Source organism: Ochotona curzoniae, unplaced genomic scaffold, assembly GCF_017591425.1.
Source record: "Ochotona curzoniae isolate NIBS_2020 unplaced genomic scaffold, NIBS_Ocur_1.0 contig_2692, whole genome shotgun sequence".
Lineage (NCBI taxonomy): Eukaryota > Metazoa > Chordata > Mammalia > Lagomorpha > Ochotonidae > Ochotona > Ochotona curzoniae.
In genome coordinates this window covers 15,341,626-15,361,182 of record NW_024465556.1, presented here as the reverse complement: position 1 = coordinate 15,361,182, position 19,557 = coordinate 15,341,626, and the positions used below count along the sequence as shown (strand labels likewise).

The window sequence follows — 19,557 nt, the reverse complement described above, 5'->3', positions numbered from 1 at the left end:
CTGTCTCATCAACAACTCCAAGAGCTGAGGTGTGCTCTCCAGCCCACAGTCTCATCACTCTGCAGTGCTGAGTGCTCAGCCATTCTCTGTGCCCTTGCTCCCCTGCTTGGAACTGCGGTGGCCCCTTTTCACCTGCCCCGCCTCCCTTTTGCCTCTAACTTTGGTGCAGCCCTAATGACAATGGAGTTAATAACCAGCTTCAGTGATGCTTTCGTTGTCATCAACTGTTTGACAGTCATTAGGCTGTCTGGTTAAAGTGAGAAGTTAGCAGTGGGCTGAACCTGTCTAATGGGGAATGGCTCGCCGGTGGACCTGTCAGGTCTGCTGGACAAGGTTGGAGGCTCAGTTGGGGGTGGGGCCAGCTGACCTCTTGAGGTTCTGGATCCTTTACTTGACCCAAGGGTAAACTGAGGCTCAGAGACATTGTGAAAGGGTAGCAGGTTGCACAGCCAGCGTGCCTGGAAGAGAACACGTGATTTCAGAATTCCCACCTTTGTGTGTGCTGGGGCTCCCTTGCCTGGCTGTGCTTCCACTGTGTGCCTTGGCACTTGCCCTACTTCAGCTTGTTGGACACTTGTCCTCTGTGCAGCCTGAGGACACTGTTCTCACTGAGACACTCTCCCTCATGTGCTGCCCTCTCCTCCCAGACCCTGGGTCCTTCCTGCCAGTGCTTCCGCTCCCTTCTGCTTATCCCAATGGAGCAGTACTAAGCAGGGGCTGCGTATGTGGCCAGCAGGCACGCAGTGAGGTCAGGACCCTTGCTAGTCCCCAGCACCCCCTCATCCTAACTGGGAAGCAGCTCTCTGAGCCTTCTCTTCTGTCCGAGGGGAGGTTTCCCCCATGCCCCTTTGCCCAGCCCCAGAAGGTGATGTTTCATCAGACAGAGGAGCAGATCAAGCGGACAAAGGTCTTGGCTGCAGACCAAGAAGGCCCTAGGGGCTCAGCCCCCTCTCACAGCCAATCACCGATCCCTGCCAGCCACGACAGCCCCCTGGTGGAAAGTGGGTTAGGCCCCCTTCTGTGCACCCGCCACTGCCTCACTCCATAGTGACAGTAACAGCCCCTTCCCTGGGCACATGTCTTGCAGCTGATGAGCTGTCCCATAGCTGCAGGGCCATCACCCCATTTGACAGATACAGACACTGCAGCCTCTGAGAGGTACACAGCCAGGTGCCTGTCACACACAGAGGAGCCATCAACCATAAGGCTGTTTGCCCATCAGCTAAGCCTGTGACAGAGCCCGGGGCAAGTGCAGATGCTGGGTCAGGGAAATCTGTACAGGAGCCTGGCCACTGCTCAGGGTCTTGCTCATCCTTCCTTGACCCCCCCATCCCTCTGCCACAGTTGGAGAGATGGGGCAACAAGAGGCAGGGGCAGCCCTTGTTCCCTGCTGGGCTCTCCTTGCCCCTATTTCCCTTGTCCCTTGTCTCTGTTCTGGTTACCTAGGTGGCTTCTCACTTCCCAAACCAGGGATGGGAAGACAGCACCACCTGGCCCGTGGGCGGGCAGGGGCTGCAAGTGCAGTGCGATTGAGGCTGCAGCCTTTCATTTACAGAAATCACTCCACTCCCTTCATCTCCTGCGGGATCTCGCTGGGATAATTGTAGCGGGAGCGTCAGGGGCCTTCCAAGTGGCTTATCTTTCCCCTTCAGAAGCCACAGAGGTGCTGGAAAAAATAAAACCCAATTGTCATGGAAATGAATTGGAGACACATGAGTTACCTCACCATGCTAGTTCAGTGTATGAACAGGCCACGCTGGAATGAGCCCCCACTTGCGCTGGAGGGACCTCATGCCCCAGAAGTCTCCCCATATCCCAGAGGCTCCCTGCACCTGGGAGTTGCCAGCTTCAACTCAGGGCTCCACCTTCCTCCACCCCATTCTCCCACTCTCAAGCTCTGGGCCATCCTGGAGGAAGGGGAATAGGGGTTCCATTCCCGGGCGAGGGGAGATGTGGGCTGGAAGGACAGCAGAGCTTGTCTGCCTTCTAAGGCTCCCAGGGAGGGGTAGCGGTGCCAGGTTTAGGTGCTCACGGGTGGCTAAGGTCCTCAGATCTCCAATCTGCACAGCACGTGGCTGAGCTCACTCTGTCAGACAGCTCCTCTGGTCTGTGCTGTGTGGCTTTCTTGGACCTCAAGGGTAGCCACGTCCTCCCCTCTGCTATCTGAAGCCACCTGCTACCTCCCCCGCTGGCATCAAGCATGACGTCTGGCAATCGCAGGAGCTCAGTTGGTTGGGAGCATTTTGTAAAGTGAGCATTTCAAAACCTCAAAGCCCCTTTGAAATAGCTGAAACACCATAGAGTAGAATGTTCTGAGTTGCAGGTTGTGACTCACTAGGGAATTGTGCTGTCAGATGAGTGTGTTGAGACTAGCAATTTTTTTAATGGATAGAACAGAATAGGAAATGTCAGAGCACATCATACAGAGCATGTTAATTATTGTTTTGTGTCTTTTAATTTCAATTTCACCATGTGCATGCACCAGTGTCTCTATGGGGTTGTGGAAAAGTGTCTTACCATGGATCATGCTGAAGAAATATCAAAGCCACTCTTGTGAGTTGCTTTGCAGAGGCTCCTGAGTCTGTCCCAGTCAGCCTGGCCACCTGGTCCCTGCAGCCCAAGCCCGCAGCTACACTGTACTCTTCCCTCCCCTCAGTTCCACCCCAGTCCATTTCTCACACACCACGTGGTCTGTGCCCTCTGTCCGCAAGTCCGTCCTTGTGTCTTACTGCCTGTGGTTAGATACCCTAACCCAGAAGGCTGAAGCCTAGGTCAGAGAGGGCCTCTTTTGTCCCCCAGCTGTGTCCTTGGCAGACATACCCAGCAGTAGATGCCACTCTTAATACAGGGGCATCCTGAGTCCTGGGGGACATGCTTACTTATTCTACTCTCTCCCAAGAAAAAGAAGGTTTGTAGCTTGGAGGATTTGTCCAGACAATAGCCATTGGCAAGTTCCCAGCATGGAAGGCAGGGAGAGGGAAGGAAGGGGGAGGTTGGAGTGGCTGGGTGGCAACTTTATGTTGCAAGGTGGAAAGTGGTACAGGCATTTCTTGATATCCATGGGGAATTGTTCCCAGGATCCTACTCCACAATTACTAAAATCCTCAGCACTCAGCCAAATGGCATGGCTTCTCATGCATGCACATCATCCCATACATTTTAAACCATCTCTAGATTGCTTACGATCATTAATGTAGTGTAAATGGTGTGTGGGCAGCTGTTATACTGTGTTATTTAGAGACTAATGGTCAGAAAACAGTCTGTGCAGACTTTTTTTTACTGTTTTTAAGAAAGATTTATTCCGGGCCTGGCATGGTGGCCTAGTGGCTTAAGTCCTTGCCTTGAACGCACCGGGATCCCATATGGGCGCTGGTTCTAATCCTGGCAGCTCCACTTCCCATCCAGCTCCCTGCTTGTGGCCTGGGAAAGAGTTGAGGATGGCCCAATGCTTTGGGATCCTGCACCCATGTGGGAGACCTGGAGAAGGTTCCTGGCTCCTGGCTCCAGATTGGCACAGCACCGGCCGTTGCTGGGGAGTGAATCATCGTATGGAAGATCTTCCCCTCCATCTTTCCTCCTCTCTGTATATCTGACTCTGTAATAAAAATAAATTCATCTTTTAAAAAAAAACATTTATTCATTTAAAGGCAGTGCAACAGAGAGAGATCAATCTTCCAGCCACTGGCTCACCCCCAAATGCCCACAGTGCCAAGGCTGGGCCAGGCCAATGGCAGGAGTCAGACACTTCATCCAGATTTCCCAGTTGAGTGTCAGTGGCCAAAGTACTTCTGCCATCATCCACTGCTCTCTCAGGTGCATTTGCAGTGAGCAGGATTGGAAGTGGAGCAGCTGGGACTCAAACCAGCCTTCATATGGGATTCTGCCATCTCAGGTGCCAGCTGAATCAGCTGCACCACAATGCCAAATTGGACCATCTGCTGCTGCCTTTCCAGTTGCATTGTCAGGAAGCTGGATGGGAAGTGAGCTGGCGTTCCTCTGTGGCCGCTGACATCACAAGCAGCAGTTTAACCTGATATACCACAATGCTACCCTTTTCTCTAGTATTTTTGATTGTAGCTTCATGAACTCAAAGCTATGAAACCTGCAGAGCTGATTGTGTAGATAGACTGCTAGAGGAAATATGGTGTCTGAAGAAGCAGGGGCCAGAAGATGCACGAACAGCAGGTCCTGACCCCAGCTAGCTTTTTGGTGTCAGTATGAGCCAATGCTAGCCTACCAAATTGGGTGTGGCCAGATCTGGGGGGTGGGCCGGGGTGTTTTTGCCACAGAAAGGACTCCCAGGCAGAGGGTGACTTGTGCTTGAGACCTTGTGGAGTGGGACCCCAGGAAGGTTTCTGCGGCAGTGGTGACATTGGATTGTGCGAGCTATGACACAGGCCCGATGAAGATATCCACACTCTAGTCCCATGTGCTGACTGACACTCTGGAAATGAACGTGGCCACGGAGCAAGGTTCAGCCCCACCTGTTTGCTCCCAGGTGCTAGGTGCCACGTAGCAACTGAGTCTGGGAACATATGGGGGTGAAGATAAAATCATGCCTTGGCAGATTTGCCAGCAGGAGACTGAGCATTTCGGTGAAGCTAGAATGTAACTTTGTATAACCTTCAATTTTCTGGTTTTTCCCCCTGATACACCCACACTGTTCCAAAGAAGGCAAGAGATCTTAGGGAAAACAGGCCCTTATTAGGGATTTAACAAATAGAAGTGCAGCTCAATTTCTTTGTGAAAAGAAAGTATTGCTTTTGGAATGCTTTGGGCTGCATTTACTTAATGGCACAATATACAGTTTCACTTCTCACTGCCCAGGCTGCTATTTCTTTCTTTCTTTCTTTCTTTCTTTCTTTCTTTCTTTCTTTCTTTCTTTCTTTCTTTCTTTCTTTCTTTCTTTCTTTCTTTCTTTCTTTCTTTCTTTCTTTCTTTCTTCCTTCCTTCCTTCCTTCCTTCCTTCCTTCCTTCCTTCCTTCCTTCCTTCCTTCCTTCCTTCCTTTCTTTCTTTCTTTCTTTCTTTCTTTCTTTCAAGATTTGTTTTATTTTTATTGCAAAGTCAGATATCCAGAGAGGAGGAGAGATTCAATCCAATGATTCACTCCCCAAGTGACCGCAATGGCCGATGCTGCGCCAATCCAAACCCAGGAGCCAGGAACTTCCTCTAGGTCCCACGCAGGTGTAGGATCCTAAGGCTTTGGGCCGTCCTTGACTGCTTTCTCAGGCCACATGCAGGGAGCTGGATGGGAAGTGGAGCTGCTGGGATTAGAACCAGTGCCTATGTGGGATCCCAGCGCATTCAAGGCAAGGACTTTAGCAGCTAGGCCACCATGCCGGGCCCCCAGGCCGCCGTTTCTCAAAGCATGGTCCCAGGACCAGTAGCAGCAGCTGGGAACTGATGGCAAAGGGGGTAATGGTCATAAGTGAGCACGCTGCTCCCTGCCACTCAAGGCTGCAGGGCTCCTGCTCTCCTTCCCATCCCCTCCCAGCTGTCCAGCAAGGCTGATCTAACTGTGCATTTTCAGATGGTCCTCTTTTTCTCTTCCTGATCCAAGGATTGTTGACAGCTCTTGAAATCTGGCCAACTGTGTTTTCTTTTAAGATTTATTTATTTCTATTTGAAATGCAGAGAGGAGACAGAGATCCCTCTGCTGATCCACTCCCTAAATGGCCACAGTGGCTAGAGCTAGATCAGTCCAAAGGCAGGAACCAGGAGCTTCTTCCAGGTCTCCCACATGGCTGCAGGGGCCCAAGGATTTGGGCTGTCCTCTGCTGCTTTCCCAGGCCATTAGCAGGGAGCTGGATCAGAAGTGGATTAATGGGCCCAGCGTGGTAGCCTAGTAGCTAAAGTCCTCGTTTTGCACATGCCAGGATCCCATATTGGCACCGGTTCGTATCCCAGTTGCTCCACTTCCCATCAAGATCCCTGTTTGTGGCCTGGGGAAACAGTAGAGAACAGCCCAAAGCCTTGGGATCCTGTATCCAGGGAGATCTGGAAGAAGCTCCTGGCTGCTGGTTTTGGATCAGCTCAACTCTGGCCACTGTGACCACTTGAGGAGTGAACTAGCAGACATAAGATCTTTCTGTATCTCCTTCATTCTGTACATATACCTTTCCAATAAAAATAAAATAAATCTTTTTTTAAAAAGTGGAGTAGCTGGGACTTGAACCTGCACCCATATGGGATGCCAACACTGAGGGCAAATGTTTAGCTTGCTGTGCCATGGTGCTGGTCTCTATATGTTTGGTTTTGTTTACCTTGTGTTGTTCAGGGCTTTTGCCAAGACTTAGTTCTGGTCAAGAAGCCGGGCCTTGCCAGGGAGCCCCCTACCCAGGGGAGCTCCCACTAAGGGTAAATGCACAAGGCCCCAGGGTGTTAAGAGGACTGGCCGTTCTGCGCCCCCTGCAGACTCACAGCCCTCAGTAGAAGAGGCAGCAGAAAGTAGGGAAGCACGGCCGCAGCTCGTGGTTCTGGCCTCCAGAGCAGGGCCTCTCGCAGGCAGACATGGTGTGATGGGCAGCTTCAGAGGATGGCCCAGGGCAGCTGCTTCAATCTCAAAACACTGGCTGCCCTCAGAAGTGCCCCTGGGCACAAAGGGCATCCTGCTGTACCCTTGGAGAGCCCCGCCTGGCTTCTCCTTGAGGGGCACAATGAGGAGACACACACGTCCCCACCCCCTGGTGATAACCAAACTGGAAACCAGGGCACTCTCTTCTCCCAGCTGTTGCTGGTGGCTATGGCCCCCTGCCAGGTAAGGAGCCTGCCAACTCAACCCTGACCACTCTGCATTTTTTATTTTGACCCTGATGCTTCTCAAAGGCACAGGCGTGGGGCCCCACGTGAGTCATTAGCAGGGGCCACCCCCAGCTCCTCATCTGCAGACCTTGTTCGCCAGGTTGGGGCTAGAGTTGGCTCCTTATGAGCAGCCTCTCCGCTACCCACCCCTGCTCGCCCTGCAGCCTGTGAGTCACTTCTGCCTTAACCAGGGGCAGCACACAGGAGGCTGGGGATGCCGCTGCTCAAGGGTGGGCCAGCAGAGGGTTGCCGCACTTGTCCCTGCAGAGGTCTCGCATGGCCAGCCCCCCTGTACAGGACAGGGGCTTCCACTCTGCTCCTTCCCACCATGCACATCCCGACGCTTGCTACTTTCTCATTGCAAGCCCCTGCTCTCCTTGTGCCATTAGGCTCACAGATGGAAGGCTGGATGGGAGGGTGATTGGCAGCTGAGTGTCTCCTGCCTGTCACGTGGTGCTGCAGCAGGGAGTCTGAGGGTCTGTCTTCGGGTGCCAGGTTTGCCAATGGAGACTTGGCTTCCTTATCTAAAGACTAGGAAGAATGGTCTTTCTTTTAAACACAAATATATCTTTTTTGTTTATTTGAAAATCAGAGAGAGAACTTTGATCTGCTGGTTCACTCCCCAAATGGCTGCAATGGCAAGCACTGGACCAGACCAAAGCCAGAAGCCTGGAACTCTATCTAGGTCTCCAACATGGATGGCAGGGCCTTAAGTACTTTTGGGTCATCTTCCACTGCTTTCCCATAAGCATTATAAAGCTGGGTAGGAAGCAGAGCATCTGGGACTCAAGCCAACACTCATGTGGTGTACTGGTGTCGCAGGTGGCAGCTTAATCCGCTGTGACACAACACGGTCCTTCTCTGTGTTCTCTGGCCTTCTTCCAAGGACACTCCAGCATACAGTGTTTAGTAACCATGGAGCATTGTCACTCTCCCCTCCCACGTGGGAGTGCTCATTTACAGGGGCCCCCTGACGTCCAGGCTGGGTAGAGGGTTATCGGTGACCTTTTCTCACGTGGTACCTCCTGGTTTCAACACACCTTCCGTGTAGTGCTCCATCAGGTCCCAGATCATCTGCTCAGAAAGTACGGGACATAGAAGCCACCATGGGGCCTTTTGAGCAAACAGGACTTTGTGGGGAGTAAGAGCCCTGAAGGTTTAAGTAGTGGACTGCATGCCGAGCCACTGGCAGTTACTCTGAAAACACCTGATACAACGGCCTGGCCCAGTTAGCTTGGAGACCCAAAGACCACAGTGGAGCCATGGAGCTCCAGATGCCCTGGACCCTGGGCTCCTGGGGCGGAGACCTCTTCCCTGCCACCCCTGCAGCACTGACTGACCCTCACTGCAAGGCCATGTATCTCAGTGACTCCATTTCCTGCTGTGAGGCTCTTTAGGAAGAGTGCCCCAAGACAAGAACCTATTGAGCAGAATTACACAGCTGCCAAAGTTGAGAGCACAAACCTTGAAGCAGCCTGCAAAGGTCAGAGCCAGTAACTGGATAGTGCAGAGTGGCAGGATGGCAGCAAGGGACAGACAGTGCTGGGGGCAGGTGCCGGGGGGACAAGCCCTTTCCCTCTTCTTTCTCACTACATCAGTAAAAGCGATCCAACATGGCCACTTTGTGTGCGAGAGGAGGGAGCCATCACGAAGCCCAGCCTCCAAACTGGCAAGGAGTTGATTTGGCTGGGATGCCCCGTGGGCCAGCACTTCTGGGAGGACCAACTCAAGGCCCTGGTGCTTCGCTCCTGCCCTGGCATTGCCCTTTCCCTAGCCATGGGGTTGGGATTTCTTCCCTGAACACAGCCAGCTTCCCAGCCTCCGAGCCTTGCCATTACCCTCAGGCACTGAGTGTTCCGGGTCCCAGGGAGGGATGCCTTGACCCTAGGACGGTAGCTGCCTGCCGTCACTTGTCCAGCAGACTCCTGGTCTCTGCACTGCACATCCCTGCCTGATATTGCAGAGCTCCGCATAGGTATTGAGCAGTGGGTTCAGGCATTGATCTGCTGGCAAGCACTTAGGGAAGCAATCATCAGATAAACAGCTCAGGGGATGCTCACCGGAGGCGCAGGCCCACCAAGGGAGAAGCCAGGAGTAAACGCACCAGCATCACCAGTGATTAGTGCATATGACACACTGCCTCCAGACACCAGGGTTGGCAGCTCCTGTTGGCAGCCTATGCCTCACCGTGGTCCTCTGGCTGGGGACTGTGTCTCTGCCCACCTGGCAGTCTCCGTGCCAACCGCTCAGTGATCTGAAGCCCTAGAGGACCCAGACTCTCTAGTTGTGCAGGATCCTATCACCATGCTGCTGGCAGCTCATGGGCAAGTGGCAGGAAGAGGAGAGGGTGTGTTGACACCTGTTTACAACAGAGCAAGCTGCGTTTATGTTCCGCCTGATTCACCCTGCCAGTCTCCAAGACCTCCTGTGCCCAGAGCCTCTGTCCAGAGTGCTGGAGAGCAGCCTGCCACTGCAGGCCTTCCGCTCAGTCTGCAGGGGGCCCTTACTCCCAGACTGTGAGGTTTGACATGCGTGCACCCGGGGATTTAGGCGTTTGGGAAATGGACGCTTATTCACCAGTTGTCTGTTAACTATGTGACTTGGTGACAGCCCCTTAGCTGAAGGCACGAAGGGGAACAAAGCTCACTCGGTGGCAACCCAGTGCTGCTGGCATTGTGGCTCTTTGCGTCGCACCCAGCTTGTCAAGGACATGCTTGTTTCATGTTAGAGCCCAGGCGCTGTTCTCCCCAGGCGAGAACACTGAGGCACAGGCAGGTTCAGCACTGGGCCAATGTCCCATCGTGTAGGGAGAGCTGGGGTTCCAGCACAGGCAGTGAGAGTCCTGGGTTCTGAGTTCTTCATGGTTTCAGCAAGAGAAAGCTGTGGAGCACACCTTTGGCTGGAAGGCCAGTTTCCTCCCATCAGCCTCACCCTGCCAACTCCCACTGGTTCCTGACAGTCCTGCCATGCCCGGGGAAGCAGTGGGAGCGGCAGCCCCCCAGGATGGGAGTCTTTTGAGCCTTTCCTCCACATTTCTCTCACTAATCACCACCGAGGAGACCAGCCGTGCTCCAGATAGCCCAAATTCAAATCACCTGGTGAGTGTTTAAATATTCCCATGTCCAGGCAAGTCTCATGCCACTTAAGTCAGAATCTGTTGGTAGGAGTCAGGCTTTGTGATTTTTTAAATGTCTCCAGACATTTTCAAGTCTGCAAGCAAGACAGAACTGCTGAACCAGACAAGAACGTCTGATCCACAAGCAGGCATGGGGTTGCAGTGTGGTCCTGGCCCCTAGGAAGTATACGTAATCCCAGCCTCAGTGAGGGCACCAGAACTTGTACATGGGAAAACATATCCCTGGACCTGAAAGAGTCTGTCTCCTCCGTGTGTATGTACTGGGGAGTGGGGAGTGGAGACTGCATCCTTGAACTTGGCCGGACCCTAAGCATGGTGGTTAGCCCACCCCCAGCCCCACAGAGCCCCCTTGGCTGGTTTCTTGGCAACACGGGCTGCTCATTGACATTTTCAGCAGAAACTTCATCAATAAACCAAAAGCTGCTGGGCACGCAGAGAGAAGGCGGCCAGTCCTGGAGTACAGATGGGTGCCCCAGCAGCCTTGCAGAAGAGGAGAGGAGCCAGCCTGAGCTTGGGCAGTGCCCGCAGACTTCCTGAATGGGCTGCATGTGAGGTTCTGCCATGAGTACTGGGGCACTGGAACCTCACAGCCTGGATCGAGCCTTTGCCATCTTTGACATCATGGCAGATATGCAAATCAGTGTTTGTTCTTTGTCCTTGCAGGTCCCACCCCCACCAGCTAGGATACAATGAGCAAGACCCTCCTCTCACTCTCTGGCTGCTTCTGGAACTGCACTCCTACCCCTACATGACCTCAGGGTTGTGTCCTACCTAGTTCATCTCACTCAGTGGTGCTTATTCCTGTTTTCCTATTATTCCTAGCACTTTTCCTATGTTTCTGGTTGTAAAGGAGGCCTTATTTCTCTGACAGTGTTACTAAACCTGCAAGGTTTGGCCAGGTACTATCAGCAACCTGTACTTCCCAAGCATGGAGAAGGGGTAGCCGCCCCCCACCCCCAGCAGTTGCCTGGCCACCCTGCTGGCCCTGCCCGCCCTCAGGCCCAGGCATGCTGCATATTCACATGGCAGATGAAGCAGAAGCTCCCGTCAAATCCTCCGGAGCGTGCTACACACACACACATACACACACACCCCAGTCGTTATGAGGGGGGCAGTGGTGGGCACTGGAATGGGGACAGCAAAGAGCTCATTCTTCTGAGGCCCTCCCCAGACCATGCAGCTAAGAGCCTGGGGAGGGCCCAGGGCTTCCAGGGTCAGCTGCGGGAGAGGGAGACGAATGCAGGGAGGGGCCCAGCCATCAGAGCTGCTCATCGGCTTTCTCCCTGGTGGTGGCAAGCTGCTACGCTCAGGCTGTGAGTGCCCAGCAGACCTGGGTAGCGCATGGCCCATTGGCTCATCAAGAGAGCTACACCTTTGCCTCCCTTTGCTTCACCTGCAGCAGCTAATACTGATGAGGGGAAAGGGCGTTTCTAGGTTCACTAGAGGATTGATTTTTTGGGGTAAGATTTTAAAATTGTACCTGTTTATCTTCAAGGCTGAGAGACAGCTAGAGCTCCTATTCTCCAGTTCACTGACCAGATGCCCTCCATGGCTGGATGGCAGAATTCCCTTCAGGTGTCCCATTAGGGCAGCGATGACCCAACCCCATGTAAGTCATCATCACTGCCTGGAAGCTGGAGTCAGGATTGGGGCCAGGCAGTGAAGCCAAGCCCTCCGATATGGGATGTGGGCAACTTAACTACGAGGACCAAGTGTTGAGATCCCTGAATCCAGGATTGGTACCCTTGAGAGCACCCCATGGACCCCCTTACCATCCCCATGACCCCATCCCTGAGGCCTTGGCGCAGAAAGGCTCTGCTCTTAGTGAAGGGGCCCTGCTGACGTTGCTTGGCTGGAGGTGGCAGGGGCATCTTTGACCCCAGCCACGCTTGCAGATGGCCTCTGGTCAGCCATGAATTCAGCTCCCATGATCACCACCTTCCCTGATGGTGGGAGCTCAGCCTGCAGACCGGATGCAGGCAGGCAGGGGCCTCCTAGGCCCTGAAGACAGAGCCTGTTGTTCTACTTCTGTGCGCACTTAGCCCCCTTCCCAGCTTAACAGTGGACTGTTTAGGGCTTGACGGGGCTGGGCAGATCTAGCTGTTGTCACTGCTGGCTGCCCCTCCCCACCTCCAGCTGTGCATGTGGCTCTGGGAACCTTCTTTCTTGTTGGCAATTCCCTGTCCCCCCATAGGCCCTTACCACACCATGTGCTGTGGGAATGCAGACCCACAGCCCGGAGCCCCTGTTTTCATCAGTTTGTCTCTGTGCTGGCCCCACTGGCCTGAAACAAGTTTACCAGTCAATAGTGCTAATGATGAGTGAGATGAAGTCAAGCTGACCTCGGGGAAGTAATTTTCTGCAAATACTACCCACTCTGGTGCATCTGCTATTGATTACTCCAAGCTTCCCGCGGACGTGGGCAGGAGAGCAGGCAGGACACGCTCTTTCATCCTGGCCAGGGTCCTTCCTCCCTGCCCTGGGCTGCTGAGGCTTTGGCTCAAGTCCCCACCCAGGACTCAAGGCCCTGCTGTGGAGGTACAGGACCTCACCCCGCACCAAGCACCTGGGGCTGTGGAGAGTAGAAGGGATATTACTCTGGCTTCACATCCGCCATTCTATAGGCAAGGACTGGAAGAGATGGGAGTAGCCCTTGTAGGCCCAGCAGCTCTTGTGATCTGGAATGATAAGGCACTGGTTACAACACACAGGAGGCCTAGTGACCGTAGGAATAGGAGGCAGCCGTGAAAATGTCACCAGCCTGACATGCACTTGAAAAGATGATGTTAGATTTGCTGACCACCAGGGAAGGAACACATCAGCTGCATATAGAAAATAATGTAGATGGCCTTTAATCTAGTGAACCACGGTCATGCGCTTCCCTTCCCCATGTAGCAGAAAGACAGGAGTGAAGCAGGGAGCTACAGAGGAAAGAAAAGCCAGGGAGAGCTGTGCAAGGGAGTGGGGGGGGTCGCTTCAGCCCTTATTTGGTGGGGAATATTGGCTGGTATCTGTTATTGGTGCAGCAGTTACCCTATTGTCTGAGGGATACACCAGAATTCCACCGTCCCTTCTGGGCTGTAGCCTGAGACTGGGCTCCAAGCAGGTTCCGCCCGCCTCTGGTCACTGTGGCAACCATCAGATAACACATGCAGTGAATTATAACCGTTTAGAAGTATAAAAGCTCATGAAGGGGCAGGCATTGTGGTGCTGCAGGTTAAGCCATTGCTTACGATGCCCACGTCCCACGTTGGAGAGCCTGGTTTGAATTCTGGCTCCTCTGCTTCTGATCCAGCTTCCTACTAATGTGCACTTGGGAGGTAGCAATGGTGGCTCAAGTGATTAGGTTCCTGCTACCTACTTGACACCTGGATTGGGTTTTTGGCTCCTAGCTTTGGCCTCTGGTGATTACAAGCACTTAGAGATTAAACTAGCCAGTGAATCATTAAGTCTCTCTCTGTGTCTTTCTACTTAAATAAAAACCAGCTTCAAAAAAAATGACTTGAAGGGCCAGTGTTGTGATGCAGGGGGTTACGCTGCTATCTGTGATGCCAGCATTTCATGTGAATATCAGATCCTGGTTGCCCCCCTTCCAATCCAGCTCCCCGCTAATGTGCCTGGGAAGGCAGCAAGATGATCTAACTCTCTGGACCCTTGCACCTACATGGGAAGCCCTGATGGAGTCCTAGGCTCCAGGCTTTGGCCTGGCCATTTTAGACATTTGGGAATGAATGAATGAATAGAAAGACAATTTATCTCTATGTCTCTGTAACTGTTTGGGTAGGCCATGTAGCAACATATCAGCAGTGCAAACTTCCTGGCGCTGGGATGTGGTTTTGTTTTTGCAACAGGTGGTTGACTAGTGCCAAGGGGCGAGTGTCCTGTCACCATGCTGGTCTGTAGAGGCCTGGCTCTCACCAGCAAACGTGCATGTCAAGTGGCTCAGGCTGGGGAATGGCTTCCAAGTGTAGCTGTGGTAGCAGAGTTGATGAAGCTGCACGAATGGTATCTGTGTGCCCAGCCCAGGATGGTCTCCAGCCAGCAGGAACTTACAGTCTAGTTGGCCCCTTGGCCATCCACTCAGCCAGCCAACCAGCCAGTTCACCATCTTGGAGTTCCTTGGAGCACCGATCGGGGCACTGCACGTACAGAAGTGGATACCCCTGTTCCCAAGCTGCAGGCCATGGTGCATGGGGCAAGTGATGTGGGAGTTTCAAGGGTGACCCAGGGAAGTGACCACAGAGGCAGCCTTTGAGCTAGGATCCCAGGAAGTGTGACCTGGGGGGGTAGGGATGAGGGCGTGGACCATGGTACTGCCCAAGCATGCCAGAGGCCCGAGGCCCAGCTTGGTAACCACCGTGCTGTAGCTGTGCCAAGGTGCTGATCACTTCACGTCCTCCTGTCCACCCTCCACTGTCTCCCCTTCGAGGCAGGCTGCTGGCAACATAAGTGATCTTTTTGAAGCTTCATCCAGAAACTCCCAGCTGGTTTCTTGGGCTGTTCTTTGCAAGCTTGCTTGCTCTAGTTTATTAATTCTTCCAGCTTTGACATGGTCTGATGGCTCCATTGCTCCTGCTGCTAAGCTGTCCAAGTGACTTCAACAGGCAAGTCAGGGGAACAGATACACCTAATCCCTGCTCGGCACACCCACGAAGGCTGTCACCAGCCTCACACTGGTGGCTCAAAGGATGCCGCGTCTCCCAGGCATAGAGAGCAAGCTGAGGCATTCACTCCCTGGCTGCTGGCTGCTCACAGCTGGTCTTCGTGCTGTGCACAGCAAACTTGCAGCAAGGGGGACTCCCTGAAGGGAGGCTGGGGGAGTGAGTCTGGAGTGAGCAGGGGGGCCAAAACTGACCTCTCCTCAGCCCTGCCCCTCTGGAGAAGTTGAGGCAGAACCAGGTGTGGCAGCAGATGGGGGTGGGTGGCTGGAGTGTTTGAGCAGCCCCTGGTCTCCAGCTCTGATTTGGAGGAAGTCATGACAATTGCAGTTACAACATCCTCAGTCCAGGGTGGGACCCTCACGGAGGTACTCTGCAAAACCTGTAGGTGGTGATTGCTTTCTGGGGCTGCTGGCCAGCACCAGGAGACTGGGTCTGGCTGTGGCTGTGCCTCTCTGTGATGCAGGAGGAAGCACAAACTTTGGGATCTGCGACTGTTCTGTTCTCACCACCTACTGGTTTGGCTAGAACCCAAGACTCAGTTTCCCAATCTGTACAGTGGGTCCTTATGAGAAAACAGCCAGCACAGGCCTTAGGGCTGGGACCTCTGCACTCTTACTTATGTGGCCCATGGAGGTTGACAGGCCAGAGTAGGACTTTCCTTTTGAAAAGCCCAATGCCATGGCATCCAGGCATCCTTCCTGGCAGAGGGGCTGGCTCCTGCCCGTGCTGCTCTGCAGACTGCCAATCCCAGCAGGTTCAAGATTCCCAGGAACCTGTCCTTTTATTCCCTATTCCTTGCTTGAAAGTCCTTCCTCCAGCCCAGCACCTAGTTAGGCACTGTGTCATGTGACATTTGCAACTGAATGAGCTCTCGGGAGCAGATGGAAGGAGGCAGAGAGGTATTAGTTCAAAACCTCTTGGAACAGCCTTCTTGTCTCTGCTTCAGAGCCCCTCAGGCTTATCTGGGATATTGGACTCTCCCATCTGCTCCTCCTGATCCTCTTCGCCTCACTCCTGTCCAGGGGCTCCTGAGTGCCCGACAGCTAGAAGGCCATAACCAGCGCCGATGATTGACCAGTCGCTGTGTCCCACAGAGCCCCGCCCACCCACAGCAGCTGAGAGGCCAGGCTGTCCTGGGGTGCGTGGGCTACTGCTCCCAACCTGTGTGTGCGGTTCAGCATCAGCACTGCCATCTAGTGGCAGGGACACAGGGGTGGGAGGATTTACTTCCTGCTGTGCTGGGGTACTTGCAGGGACCTCCCAGCTCTGGCTGTCTTTCACCCTTGACCTAGACAGCCCCTGGTCAGCAACCCACGAGCATGAACATGGCAAGGACCTTTCTGGAGAGGTCAAAACTGAGGCTTCCAATTTTCCCTGCCTGGGGTGAGGCGCTCTCTGAGTTACAGCCCCTTGGGAAGAATTGCAAGACTCCACACTGCCATGTTGCCATGTGACCTGACAGCCTGGCCAACTCGGGGTTAAGGAGCCCGACAAGTCCTGGCAGGCCTGGGGTGCAGCTTGGCTGATGCAGACTCCAGGCTAGTGACAGGGAGCAAGGACCAACACTGTTGGATGCAGGTTTTGCCTGGAGTGTGGTGCTGCTCGTTCCTCATGCTACCCTTGCAGCGTGGGCTGTGTGCGAGGGCTCAGGTTCAGAGGGCCTGCCTAATGCAACATAGTCAGCTGCTGAAAGCCAGCCTTCACCTCCAGATCCCAGAGCACAGGCAACCAAAACCAGCACCTGATCACAGATCACACAGAAGGGAAGGGCCTGGGGGCGTCTGCTTAAGGAAGGTGATGGCCTTGCATTTACTCGCTAAAACAGAATGTTACATTCACCAGTGATAGTCACAACAAAGTTTTATTATAATGAGAGGCAAGACAACCAACCAATACCTCTTACTGGAGTGTGGTCCTGAATAGCACATTCACAGGGTTTTTTTTTTTTTTAAAGATTTTTAAAAATTTTTATTGGAAAGGCGGATATACACAGAGGAGAGACAGAGTGGAAGATCTTCCGTCTGATGATTCACTCCCCAAGCAGCCACAACGGCTGGAACTGAGCCAACCCGAAGCCAGGAGCCTCTTCCAGGTCTCCCACGCGGGTGCAGGGTGCCAAAGCCTTGGGCCGTCCTCAACTGCTTTCCCAGGCCACAGGCAGGGAGCTGGATGGGAAGCGGGGCTGCCAGGATTAGAACTGGCGCCCATATGGGATTCCAGGCGTGCAAGGCGAGGACCTTAACCACTGTGCCATCGTGCTGGGCCCATTCACAGGGTTTTTATATGGGCAGTGCACAATAGCTTGAAAAGGGGGCAATCTACAATCGCCTGCAAGGTGAGGGGCTAAATGCCACACAAGGGGGTAAATTCCCTACCTATCTCGGCTGGACAGCCATACCTGGCTCTTCTCCGGTTCAGCAGTTAAGGTAACCACTTACTTATTTACTTGGAGCCACATGTGAGATAACCACATTTGGAATTTGGTTCATGGGAATTGGAGTCTGTCAGCGCTAAAAGTCAAATAGGCCTTTTGGCCTGGAAGCTCATAGAGTTTCTTAGCAAAGCAAGCAAATCAGAAGTTACGAAAGTGAAAAGTATTGCAGTTAGCCATGAGCCATGTTTATTCCATTTTGTTTTCAACCCCAAAATAGTATTTTCTGGGCTGTGAGTCTCAGAAGTGCTGTGAACAAAAAGAGACAGTTTTGTCCTATGCTGTGACGCGGAGCAGAACAATGAGGCATGGAAGGTTCCGGAAGCAATTTGAGACCATCTTCCAGATAGCTTTTTCTATATGAGCAGGTCAACAAGCAAGTGCTTGCTAAGGGGACCTTATGGGACGTGGAGCACCTGTGCCCCCTCCCCCACAGGTGGCTGTGAGCTGTTGGAGGTGCTACTTCTGGCTGGGTGTCCTGGGGGATACTATGTGCCATAGGGGCAAAACAGCTGCTCCCCTAGGTCCCAGGAAGATCATTTTCTGTTTCCCTTAATCAAGAGACCTCTCAGAGGTTCTCCCAGCTGGGGTGTGGGTGTGTGGAGGTGTATTCCAAACTGGAGGACTGGGACTGGGCATTCAAACAGCCTGGCTTGGCAGCCTCGCTCCAGCACTTCCTGCCCCTGGGTCCATGCACAAGTTCCTCCAGCCCTCTGCACTCCATTTTTCCTCTCCTAGAAGATGGAGATAATAATAGCACTCAGATGGCCATTATGAGGCTCTTATGCACCAACATCAACAAAATTGACCCAAACTCCTGCAAGCTCCCCCTCAGTCATGAATCTCTCTGGCTGACAGCCTTGTGGAAAAGAGTCCCTGGGAGCTGCCCCTCCCCACCCTCACCCCTCACCTCTTCACTCCCACATACACCCATCCCTGCCGCGTGCTGAGCCACCTGCAGGCTCAGGTTTGACGCTTTTCAGGTGCCTCCTCCCTGCCTACTCCCACCTCAGTAATTTGAAGTGCGCTATGAGCCAAGAGGCAATAGTCCTGGGCCCTAGCTCTGCTTCCAGCTGTGTGCCCTGAGATGGGTCCTGGCCATGCCTCATCAGTAAAGTGGGCTAGAGGAGGATTAACCATGGCAGTGCTGGCTAAATGTGAGTGTGCATATATCCATGAAGAATTGTGCTGGGCTGGTGGCTTCCCTTTCCCCTTGCCCCAAGTCTTGCGTCCCAGTTCCCCAGCCTGGAGGGGAAGAGAGTGCTCATGGACTGTGTGGATTCCTTATAGGTGGTAAGGAGCTCAGCGCAGCCCCACTAGCTTGGGGCCCCAGGCAGGCACAGGCAGGTCCAAGTAGTCTCTTGGAAAAGCCCTTCAGGGGACAGTGGTTCTGGAGGGCAACGGGAAGACAGAACACACATGTGCTGGCAGAGTGGAAAGGGTTAGTGTGGTGGGTGCCTGGAAGGGTGCACAAGACCATGATCCAAAGCAGATAGAGTGGGAATGAGCATACACAGGCCTTGTGTGTGCACTGTGAAAAGCTGTCCTCCCTGGGCCCTATTGCCCTTGGTCCTGAAAACAGCCAGCACCTTTTGGGGAAAAACGGCTGATTCCAAGGGCTGGAATTCCAGGGGAAGGCTGAAGATGCATCCTGCCAGAAGGTGAGGAAGCACATCCCAGCACGCTGGGGGCAGCCACAAAATGGGAGCAGACTAATGAGGCTCCTGTTGGCCAAATCCAGCTTGAGGACCAAGAGAATCAGTCATGAACTGTAAATCACTGGAAATTTAGCTGTCTATGTTGATGGGCGATGGACACAGGGGAGAGAATGCATGGTCCCCAGGAGCGTACTGCGGGCCTGCAGGCATTCTGTGGTGCCATTTCTAATGGCTGTGATGAAGGTCAGGTTAGGCAGGCATCATCAGTGGATGCTAAATCTAGGGCCAGTGGGTGCAAAGCGTGGATATTTGCATGCATTTAGAATGTCTTCTCGCGGACTTCAGTGAGTACGCAGAGGAGGAATCAGGAAACACATTGACTAAGTGGCAGAGCAACACTAGGCTAGGTGTTGTGTGCCTCCTAAGGTATGTGGCACCTGTGCTGGTCTCACGATAAGAAAACCCCAGACCAACATAAAATGAGTGACTTGGATTTCCCAGCATGGGATGCCAATGTGCAGGGGAGTGATTGGCCAGCGGGCGGGGGGAGCCTGGGGCTGCAGCTTGTCCATGTTCTAAGCCTTATGTCTGTGGCCCACACAACACAGCCTCATCCTCTCAAATGCACAGAAGTCTAGCGCTTGAATTCACAGCATCCTGACTTTGTGACAAGAAGACATTGCTGATGATGGAAGTTGAGTAGATGCCACTATGAAACTTGCTTTCCAGATGTTACCGTTCGGGCTGGGGAAAGCACAGCTGCGGCAGGCGATAAGCATGTTTGGGTTTCAGCAGGCATTCAGTCCCTAGGAGAGAATCCAAGTGACTGTCACCTGGAACTCCCCACAGAGCTGTTACGGGGCTGCCAT

At 53.4% G+C, this 19,557-nt stretch overlaps 1 protein-coding gene across 1 annotated transcript in view; it reads left to right on the top strand.

The window, feature by feature from the left end:
• Window positions 1–19,557, top strand: part of LRRC20 (leucine rich repeat containing 20) — a 64,342-nt gene that overhangs the window by 42,209 nt on the left and 2,576 nt on the right. The window lies entirely within an intron of this gene.